This window comes from Oryctolagus cuniculus, chromosome 9 (assembly GCF_964237555.1).
Source record: "Oryctolagus cuniculus chromosome 9, mOryCun1.1, whole genome shotgun sequence".
Taxonomy (NCBI): Eukaryota; Metazoa; Chordata; class Mammalia; order Lagomorpha; family Leporidae; genus Oryctolagus; species Oryctolagus cuniculus.
In genome coordinates, this window is record NC_091440.1 from 115,539,407 (window position 1) to 115,551,859 (window position 12,453).

Consider the following 12,453-nt stretch of genomic DNA (forward strand, 5'->3'; position numbering starts at 1 on the left):
GTACAAGCATTATTTCACCATATTCTCTCTCTTTATTTTTCAATTTGGATTCCAACCGTAGTTCTAGTAAAATAACTTGTTGCTGGACTAGAGTGAAGTTGTAAAGTTGAAAGGAAAGAATACAATCCTAGCATATATTTCTAAGAACCAAAGTGCTGAGTTTTTGTTAGGGAAGGAGTCACAAACAAAGGATGCTAAAATTTTAATCAGCTTCTGATAGGCACACTATTACACTATTTAACATTTCCTCACATCATCCTAAAAAAGATCCATTCAAGGCCAAAGCAAAATTGTTTGACTCTTTTATTAACTTATTGAATGATCCAAAATGAATTGAGTGTCCTACTGTGGTCTTGACCCTGTTCTAGGTGCTGAAAACTTATCTGTGAACAGACAGAAAAAGTACTCATTGGGTTTATAATTTAGTCTCAGGAGATGTGCATAAAGCATTAAAAATAAGCAACAGATTACATGTCAAAGGTTAATACATGCGGTGATTTTATCCATTTAATTTTGCCTCTCTAAAGTCAGGATTATCAATTCTTTTAAGCCATTATCATTTTCTTGCACTTTCTGACAGTATAAGCAGCATAATTTCTCAACCCAAAGCTTCAGCTTCAGTAAGGTGGAAGGATTCAACCAAAGTTTCAAGGATAAGGAGATATCTTTGCAAACTGTTCCAGAACTTTGAAAAAATGAAATGTTTCCCAACTCATTTGCTGTGTGTTTCATAACCTAACCAGACATGACTGGTATACATAGACACACAGTGAACAAGAAATCTATTGGTCAATGACAGTTCATGAAAATAAATCATCAGATTCTAAATAAGTCAGTAAATAAAATCCAGAAATGTATTGAAATAACATCATGAGCTAATAGGACTTATTCAAAAATTTGAGATTGTTTAAACACAAATTTGTTAGAATACTTCAATTACATTTTTCAGATAAAGAGAAAACTAGGGGTTGGTACTGTGATACCACTAGCATCCTGTATCTCAGATTGGAGTTCCAGGGATGGAATGTCACTTCCTCCACTTCTGATCCAGCTTCTTGTTAATATGCACTCTATGAAGCACCAGGTGATGGTCAAGAACTTGGCCCAGGTGTTTGGGGAGTGACTTAAAGGGTTTCTCTCTCTCTCTCACCTTTAAAATGGAATAAATAAGTTAACTTTACAAAACTTTAAAACTATACAAATAACATGCCTCCAAAAGCTTTTCATGAAATATAATGCCTTCTTTAAAAAATATTTTGTAAACTAAAAATAGATTTCACAGAGCGATTAATGCTATACTCTTAAAAATCTACATCAAATATATAGATTCATTACTATTATTTCTTACTTCATAAAAACAATGTTAGCTTATGTCATAAAATTGGTGGTTCTGCCCAACACAATGAAGGAGAGATGTCATGTGTGGGTCAGAAGACACGGAATGCTCTCTATTTACAGATACTGTTTTCTTAGTGATATTATTTATGTCACCAATACAGTGAAGACCATTCAGAAAGGTAATCAGATAAAAGATAAACATAGTAAATCAATAATTCAAATAACAATAATAATAACAAAATAGTTTCTATATGTTTAACATTTTGTATAAGTTGGACAATTTTTAAATATATTTTTGGATATACCACATTACTCTTCTGAGAAACTGTGTGTAGTAGACAGCAGTATTAACATTTGACATAATAAAAAAAGAATCCTTGTCAAAAGGAGAGAGGGTGAAAAGGAAGAGAGGGAGAAACAGAAAGAAATGCAAAGAATAATAAAATTATAAAGAATGTATAATATTTATACAAATAATTCTCTAATGAAACTTATAAAATAAGGTTTGAATTGATTGAGGAGTATGAATAGAAAGACTCAATGCTGAAATTCAGACAAAATTAATATAAAAATAGACTGTAATGCTCAAAACAAGATTTAATTAAATATGGACAGTCTATTTTGGAAAAAATATTCAGTTATAGTAAAAATTTGTAGAAAAAAAATGACAGGGTAGAATAGTAAGATATCTCTTATGAATCAAAATATACTAAAATAATTAAATAATAGTTTATTAGAACTAATTGATCAGTTCATTAATAGAATAAATTTGTGAGTATAGAAATTAAACAGACAGAAATTTATTTTATTAAGAATATGGAATTTTAAATTCATTATCTTTACATTCTACAATGCAAATGTACACAGAATTAAGTTATAGCTCCCAATTTCTTTTTTTTTAACTTTTATTTAATGAATATAAATTTCCAAAGTACAGCTTATGGATTACAATGGCTTCCCCCCATAACTTCCTTCCCACCTGCAACCCTCCCCTTTCCCTCTCCCTCCTCCCTTCCATTCACATCAAGATTCATTTTCAAATCTCTTTATATACAGAAGATCAGTTTAGCATATATTAAGTACAGATTTCAACAGTTTGCACCCACATAGAAACACAAAGTGAAAAATACTGTTTGAGTACTAGTTATAGCATTAAATCACAATGTACAGCACATTAAGGACAGAGATCCTACATGAGGAGTAAGTGCACAGTGACTCCTGTTGTTGACTTAACAAATTGACACTCTTGTTTATGGCATCAGTAATCACCCTAGGCTCTTGTCATGAGCTGCCAAGGCTATGGAAGCCTTTTGAGTTCACCAACTCTGATCATATTTAGACAAGGTAGTAGTCAAAGTGGAAGTTCTCTCCTCCCTTCAGAGAAAGGTACCTCCTTCTTTGATGACCTGTTCTTTTCACTGGGATCTCACTCGTGGAGATCTTTCATTTAGGTTTTTTTTTTTTTTTTTTTTTTTTTTTTTTTTTTTTTTGTCAGAGTGTTTTGGCTTTCCATGCCTGTAATACTCTCATGGGCTTTTCAGCCAGATCCGTGTGCCTTAAGGGCTGATTCTGAGGCCAGAGTGCTGTTTAGGACATCCGCCATTCTATGGGTCTGCTGTGTATCTCGCTTCTCATGTTGGATCGTTCTCTCACATTTTTATTCTTTCAGCTAGTATTTGCAGACACTAGTCTTGTTTATGTGATCACAGAATTAAGTTATAGCTCCCAATTTCATAAAACTTATGTTTTCAAGTAGCTAACAGACTTACCTACATCAACAGTATTCAGGTGCTTGCATATTCTACTGTGGTTGGGAAGGGTTTTAGATGGGAGATTTTAGCAGGAAGAAACACTTTACACAACATGTCATGGCAGGAACAGTGTGGAAAGCATTCTTTACTGAAGGGAAGAAGCAATTACTCCATAGCCAAAAATTCTCCAAATCCTTCCCAGAGAATTACTCAAATCTAAAGATTTACCTAACTAAGTGATGGAAATATTACAATAGTGGTTACAAAATACAAAATAGTTCTGCTATCGAGTTCAATATTTTTGGCATATATCTATATACACAAATATATCCTGTTTAAAAGTTAGAAAAAATAATGACTTAGGTCCTATATTTATATTCTATATATTCAGTATGTGCAAATCATATTCCCATATAGACTTCATTGAGTGTATGTGTATAATTATTTTTGATGCATTTCTTTAAATATGTGAACAAGTATGTGTACCAGACTGCTATGAAACAGAAGGATTTCTGATATTATTTTGTTTAAAAAGACTATTTTTAGCATCTACACCTATTCCTGGTGATAATTTTTGGATTGCAATTTCTTGGAATACTTGCTTAAAATTCAGAAATTCAAATCTGAATAGAAGGGAATTATTCTACAACTGATCTCAGTCCCCCACTTTCTCCTTCCTTCTCCTCTTCTCTTTTCCCTTCACTTCCCTTTTATTTCTTTTTCCTCTCCTCCTCTATCTTTCTCTCCTTTCTCCCTTCAGCCTTCCATCCCTTCCTTGATGCTTTCTGGCATTTTTTTTATAATGACATACATTGAGTTTATGTTATAATCACAAGCTTATATCTTCCACTAAATAAATAATTCAATAAGTATTAAGTAGAAGAACCACTGATACTCAAGAGTGTAGATAAGGACTGTAAAAAAATAATCAGCTCTGAAAATGACAGTTTTGCTCAAATACATCACATTTTTTTCTGTTCTGAATGTTAGTTACCACAAATCAAAAAACATATATAATATAAATCTTTTGGGGACTGGCTTATTTAATTAAGCATAATGGTTTCCAGTTGCATCCATTCTGTTGTGAAAGACAAGATGGCATTCTATTTCATGGCTGACTAGTATTCCATAGTATATATATATACCACATTTTGTTTATCCTTTCATTTCTTGAAGGACTTCTGGGTTGATTCCATATCTTAGCTATTGTGAATTAAACTGCAATAAAAGTAGGGATACAGATAGTTCTTTCCTATGCTGATGTCATTTGATTGGGTAAATTCTCCAGAGTGGGATGTCTGGGTTATATGGTAAATATACTTTCAGATTTCTAAGGAATCTTCATATTGTCTTCCATAATGGTTGTGCTAGTTGACATTCCTACCACCAATAGATTAGGGAACCCTTTTCCCCACATCCTAATCAACATTTTTTTTTTTTAAATTTTTGGATGATAGCCATTCTAACAGTTGAGATGAAACCTCACTGTGGCTTTTATTTGCATTTCTCTGATAGCTATTACTCCTGAGCACTTTTTCATGCTTCTGTGTGCTTAATGGCTCTTGATAAAAATTTCAGAACTAGATTGAAAAGCAATTTTGAGAGTGGCCCTGGATCTTAGTGGAAATGCCTGCAACTTTTCCTCATTCACTTTGATGTTGGCTGTGGTTTCGTCGGTTATTGCCTTGATTGTGTTAAGAAAATACAGTTTTTTAGAGTCTGTGTTCTGTGTTTTGCCTGTCTGAATCTCATGTTTGTTGAATTTTGAACCTAAAAAATTGATTCCCAATAATTCTGACTTCTTTCTTCTATCTTCAACATTACCTTTATTGAATATATACAAATATGTGTGTGTATATGATACATAATGATAGAAAAATAAATAGATGAGTAGATGTAGTATAAATTTTATATATATATATATAATTTGAAGAGAAGTATTTTGTCTACTGTTCTTTTGAACTATAGTATGACAGGTGTTTGACAGGCAAAGGTATACAAGATGAATTGGTCAGCAGCAGTCTATTGGCAAAATTTAACTTCAAAAATGGTTATGCCATAAGAAGAAACATCACCAATAGGCTGGGAGAGGTGCAGAGAGATGAGACATAAAATTTAACTTCACGGTAGAAGGGCTGTGAAGCGCTGTGTATCCAGAAGCAGCAGCAATGACAGGGATTAGAGGATGCATCTATATATTCAAACTAACAGCCAGGTCTTACAGTGTTTCTGGTAGCATGTAACAGGCGGGCTGGACGATCTTGGGTTCAGATTGCTAGTGAGGTAGGTCTTGTTCTGAGAGTCTCAAAGATAACCAAGTATGTTTGAAGAGGTAACAAACAAACAAAAAAGCTTAGCTGAGGGCTGGTGCCATGGCTCACTTGGTTAATCCTCTGCCTGTGGCACCAACATCACATATGGGCACCGGGTTCTAGTCCCAGTTGCTCCTCTTCCAGTCCAGCTCTCTGCTGTGGCCCGAGAGGGCAGTGGAGGATGGCCCAAGTGCTGGGGTCCCTGCACCTGCATGGGAGACTGGGAAGAAGCACCCGGCTCCTGACCTCCTGACTTCGGATCCACATAGCGCCAGCCATGGCGGCCATTAGGGGAGTGAACCAACGGAAGGAAGACCTTTCTCCCTGTCTCTCTCTCACTGTCTATAACTCTCTCTTTGTCTCTCCCTCTCTTACTGTCTAACCCTGCCTGTCAAAAAAAAAAAAAAAAAAAAAAAAAGCTTAGCTGAATGTACATTATATGGATAGCCGAGGAAGGGAGGGGACTTTTCCCCCTTCTACTCTATACATACTATACACAATCTTCCATCACAAATAATTTTACCTTTTACCTTTACAGTTGTTGTAAAGTAATACATGATGTTGCAAAGTAATACATGATGTATGATTTGCTATATGACATATATCTTTGTGTCTGCAAACTGAAATTGAACAAGATAGAGACCTGTGTATCAGTCCCAAGCAATTTAAAAATTGAGTTGACATCATTCATAGAATTGACCTATGACAGTTAAGACTTAATAATTCTAAATACCTTTAGAACATTCTTTGAAAGAGAATCTTTCATTCGGGTATCATATTCTACAGAAATGTTTTATTCAATATGTAATGTTGGTTATTAACTAAATTGCATAGGCCTACTTTTTGCAAGAGAAACATGATGAATAACTCACCAATTTTCAAAGGTTTTCAAAGCATGTGTGAGACTAAGTAATTGAATGGCTTTGCTAATTTTCCTCAGCATGTATTCTTATAATTGCAATTATCTCTTCAAGGTAATGATCCGGTATTTATTTTATTCTTTTAAATTATTCTTGAGGTATTTATTGTTTCATAAGGTTTTAGTTTCCCACTAACTTTGTAATAACTGAAACATGATTGCTAATAGTAATTACGACTCAGCTATTCACCTTTTATGCCTTCTCTAAAAATTTATGTCAGTCTTTCTCTAACACTAAGTGATTTTCTTGGAAGCTAATTTAGTTTTTTCTCAGACGTGAGCTAAAATTTTAGTTAGCTGCATCTTAATCACTTGCAGTTGGTCAGTGACTGTGAACTTCATCATTGTATGGGAGAAGTAACTGTGCTCTTCAACCAGTGTCTTTCTTCTGCAGTGCAGATGCCTTAACAGGAAGCTTGAGTGGACAGCAGCTGGGAGATTCCCAGGAGTGCAAGTTCTGCAAAAACATAATTAAAAAGGGTGAATAATGCAAATGTGAAAAAGATATATTATTAATATTTAGCTCCTTTCAGTAAATTCTAGAAATCAATATTTCAAAGTTGTTCATTGCTAAAGTTTAGCCCTAAAGTTACGTAGAATTAAATGACTACCAAAGTACCTATGATACTTTTTGAAGCCTGTTAGAAGTAGACTTTTACATGATTGATGTTTCAAGTGGATGAAAAGTATATTTCTTTTTCACTCTAAATTTCAAACAGGTTGATTTCTTGGAAAATCAACAGCTGTCCTCCAAAGTCTACAGAACCTGGTTTCCTCTTCCAGGCTCTGGAGAGGGAATGGCCATGACAAGCCTTGTGCAGGAGGTGATTGGATTGCACCTTGCTTTTGTTCACAGGCATTGGTTATAACTATAACCACATGGTTACACTAAAAGGTCAGGGAAGACAACAAATGAGCCCTTGTAGAATAAAAGTCTGCCCAGGAGAAAGAGGAAGCGCCGTAGGTTGGAATGTAGAGTTCATTCACCCTGACAGGAGATAAATGCCTCGTATTTTCAGAACAGGTAGATTGAAGTTTGTGCCTCTCAAAGACCCTCTGTTTCTGTGGCAGTTAATTGTATGTCAATTTACCTGGGCTGCAAGGAATTTAGATATTTGGCCAAAACATTACTATGGGTGTGTCTATCTGGAAGGGTGCTTTTGAATGACATTCACATCGTCTTTAGCAAACGTAGAAAAGCAGGTTGTTTCTCAGGTGGGTGGACGTCATCCCATCAGTTGAAGGGCTGAATAGAAGAAAAGGCAGAGTGTCATGCAAGTAGGAGGGAATTTCGCTCTGCCTGACTGGGTTGAGCCAGGTCATTGGTTCTTCCATGTCTTCAGACTTGAAATGAAGCAATATGCCTTCTTGAGACTCAAGGCTGACCACCTTCAGACTAAAACTGTCTGATTCCTAAAGGTTTTCCTGATTTTCAGGTCTTGTGACTTGGATTGAAACTATACCACCAGCTTTCCTTAGTTTCCAGCTTAGCAACTGAATGTCTGGAAAATGTTCAACCTTTATGCCTGCTTGAGCCACTTCTTAATAATAAAAAGCTCCTTTTTTGTTTATGACTTTTAAATTTATTTGAAAGGCCAAAAAATAGAGAAAGAGAGAAAGAGATATATCTTCCTTCCACTGTTTCACCCTCAAAATGCCTACAGTAATAATCAGGGCTGGGCCAAGCTAAAGCTAAGAGCCCAAAACTTAGTTTGGGTCTCACACATGAGTGGAAGGAACCCAAATACTTGGGCTATCACTTGCTGCCTCCCAAGGTGTACATTAGCAAGAAGCTGGAATCAGAAGCAGAGCCAGGATTCCCAGCCCATGCACTCCAATATGGAATTAGGTTGTCCCAAGTGGCATTTTAACCACTAACTCTAAAAACATCTTTATATATGTATACAAGGAGAATTTTATAATTTATATGTATGCATGTATACAAGGATATTTTTGATACATGTGTATATATAAATATTTTATATATATAAAGATGGATATATGTGGATACATAAATGCAAATACTTCAAAAATTCATTAAAAATTGAATTAAAAGATTTTTATCTTGGCACAGTTTTTACATCTATGCACATTTGAGTCTTTCATAAAGGTTGTGCAAAATGTGTGCTCTTAGGAAACTATGCATTGGTTTCCAAAAATGTTTACATCAAATTACATTTTTCTTTTATTTCCAGGTTTTTATAATTTTTTTTCAGTTTATATATATATTCATGATTCTCTGGAGCATCTTGACAAATATAATTTCCAAGAATAAAGTTCATTTTATCATATAATATTTCAAAATTGAGTTAGCTCAAGGTTACACAGAGTAAATATTGAAGTTAGGTTGGCACAAAACCCAGTCTCTCCATTATAGCACACTCCCCCACAGATCTCTGTTTCTTGCTCATTTTTACAAAAAGCACAGTTTCTTCCCTCTTATATTTTCTGAAAAATTTTGATCACCTCAAAGACATTATTCTGATAGATTTATAACACATGGTTATATTTGGCTTTTTCTTACTCTTTGTATTTGACCATTTTTTTAAAATACTGAAGCCACTAGAGAACTCTTTCTCTTTATATTCACGAACAAAAAGCCATAGTTATTTTTAAGTTCCTCTACTATCCTCTTCCTTATTGGGGTGGATGTAGTTGTATTATTACTTTCACTTTATCTTGAGTATTTTCTTCTATTTTTTTCAAAGTTTATTTATTCATTTTTATTTATTTGAAAGGCAGAGATAGAGGGAGTGTGTAAGTATGTACATGTATTATATTATATATATATATACACACACACACACACACACACATACACACAGAGAGAGAGAGAGAGAGAGAAAGAAAAAGAGAGATTTTTCTATCTAGTGCTCAAAATGCCTAAAACAGCCAGTGTTGGTTCAAACTGAACCCAGAAGCCAGGAACTCCATCTCCATCTCCAACATGGGGTAAAGGGAATCCAGTACATGAGCATTATCTGCTGCCTCCCAGGTGCATTAGCAGGAAGCTGGAGTTGAAGTGGAGGCATGACTGGAGCTCAGGCATTCCACTATGAGATATGGGCACCCTAAGAGGTGGCTTAACCCACTGTACCACAGTGTCTGTGATGTCTTTTGTGTTTGTGCTATCTTTTGAATTGGCTACAGCTTTATTTGGTTTCATTCACAGATGTGTTAATTGTGCCAATATGATTATATTTAACCTTAATAGATAAAATTCTGTCCCCAGACCTTTCATCTGAGGTGTGATGAGGCCAGATGCTTCATATAATCCCATTGGCCAATTATGCATTGGAATTTTTCACCCTAAAAATTAATAAATCAGCATTTGAAAAGTAAAATATTTGTATTATTTCATTAGATAAGGTAATGGATAAAGTCATATGGTAATGAGTTGCCCCAAGTCTTTAGATAAGTCTGCATTATTTTCCCTTGTTCTAACATAATGAGTAGAGTCTTTTATTTTGAAATACAAAAGATCAGAGCTGGCATAATTTCAAAAATTCTATAAATACATAGTGACTATTTATTGTGTGCCAGATATAATGCTAGGGCATTGGGAGTAAAATGAAAAGAAAATAAAAAGAAAAACTTTACATCCTATGCTCTCCAAAAGTTTTTGTTCTTGTGAGAAAAAATTAAGATAACAAGTACAAATTCAGGGGTAAGCTATGGTTCCAAGGGTGCATAGAGAAGACAAACCTAACTAAATTCTAAAGTGGAAGTGTAGTAGACTAATAACCTCCAAAGATAATAAATCCTAATCCCTGGAATCCAAACAGTTTAATTCATTTTTTTAAAAAAAGCTGTTTGTAAATGTGATTAAGTCAACAGTATACTAAGATGGGAGTGTTAGGAGCTGAATATTTGAGTATCCCCAAAATTCATGTTGAACCACTAACTCTCAATGTGATGGTATTTTTACACCCTTTGGGGAATATTGTTACACCCTTTGGGAGATATTTGGGTTTGCTTTAGATAATTAGATTTAAGGTAGGGTCCTCTTGATGGGATTAATGTCCATATAAGGAGATGAATACAAGGAAGACTTCTTCTCTCTTCTCCACTGCCCTCACCCTCAATACCCTTTCATGCACTGTCTGTATCTTCTTCCATGAGTGGAAGGAGACAGCAAGAATGTGCTTGTATTCAAGCCAGGAAACCACTTTCACAAGACACCAAATCTGCAGGCACCTTGATCTTGGATTTGTCAGACTTCAGAAATTGAAGAAACCAATGTCTGTTGGTTAAGCCACCCAGTTTATGCTATTTTTCTATAGCAACCTAAGTTGATTAAAACAAGGGAGATTTATTGAATTATTTGTGTGAGTTTTAAATGGAATCAAATGTATCCTAATAAGGAGACACTGGGAGATTTGATACAGAAGACGGAAAAAGGCAAGGGACCACAGGGGCAGAGATTGGTGCACTGTTGCTATGTTCCAAAGAGAACTGGACCACCTGAAAATGGGGGACACAGGCACAGGTCTTCTTGTACCTGTGAGAGTGAGGCCATTCTGATGCCTTAAGTTTGGACTTTTTTTCTGACTTTAAGAGAATACCTGTGTGTGCTTTTAACTCAAAAAATATGTCAACTTTTCATATACTTTAGGAAATGAATATGGATATATCTCAGAGAGAATAGCTCAAGCAATATTATAAAGATAAAAAAGTAGCTTGATAGATGCAGAATATGACTATCTCTTTGTGGCAGTAAAAAATGAGCTAGAAAATAGTAGAGATTAGGTAGCTTTCCAAGAAAAGAGAATGGGGCCAATGCTGTGTAGTAACGGTAAAACCACTGCCTGTGGTGCAGGCATCTCACAGGGGCACGGGTTCGTGTCCAGGCTTCTCTACTTCCATTCCAGTTCCTCACTAATGCTCATGGGAAAGCAGTGGAAGACAGATTAAATGCTTTGGCCCCTGCATGCACGTAGGAGACACAAAGAGGCCCCTGGTTCTGGCTTAGGCCTCACACAGCCCCAGGCTTTGTGGCATTTTAGAGAGTGAACCAGCTGATGGAATGACTCTTTCTCTCTCTCTAATTCTGCCTTTCAAATAAATAATCCAGGAAGGAAGGTAGGAAGGAAGGAAGGAGAAAAAAGAGAGAGAGAAGGGGGGAATCATGATGGTCTTAGAAGACATGTGAAAGACCTATTCCCATAAAACATAAAGTGATATAAGAATTTTAAGTAGTAGAGTGTTGGTTTATGAGTATTACACTCTGGAAAATACCATGGAAATAATTGTGAGGGAGAAGGAGTTGAAGTAAAAGAGATTGAAAAAAGTAGAAGAACCCTGTTAAAAGACATTATTAATAGCTGCAGAAGAAATTAGGAATTACAATAGCAATGAGATAAAGAAAAACCCGTTTTAAGAAATATTTAGCCAATAAAAATCTGGAAATCAGCAAAAGTTAGGGTTGTTTGAGTAGAACCATGTTTTGACTTAACTGATTAGGTTGGTAGTGGTGACAACTGTATTTTTGTTGTTTATTTTCACTATGAGAAGCAGTTTGAAGAAACATATGTTTCTAGTTTTAGATATGTCATTTTAAGACACCCTTGGGACTGTTAACTTAATCTGACCAGTAGTGAACTGGCTCTACAAGTCTAAAGTTAGTAAGAGAAGGATCAAAGGTGATGGAATGTACAGTTTGTCTGACCACTAAACTTTCACTGCAGAGTGAAGCTTCCTTTTGGAACGGGGGTTACAAATTGATATGTGAAAGATTTTCTAAAAAACATCCAGTGCAATCTTTGCAGGAAAGAGAAAGTTATTTACAAAGACTTTTATACATTTGTGTTTTGGAAGGTTTCTTAAGCCAAAGTGCTTTAGATATTTTGGAAATTTAAAAATATGTTAAAATAAATATTTCTGCTTATTTTAGCAACTCTGTTTTAGAAATGACATTATCCCCAGTTTGTGGAAATGTGTGTTGAGGCACACAAGGGATTTTAAATAGGTAGTCCAGAGAAATACTCTTAGTAAATAAAATTAGAATTCAAGTTACAATTTCTTTGACATGTAATCTTAATTTTTTCTACTCCACAATGCTGTCTCTTGGCCTTATGATATCTCTTTTCAAAACTAAATTATTTTTGGTCTTGACTTTTGTTCAGACTGATTT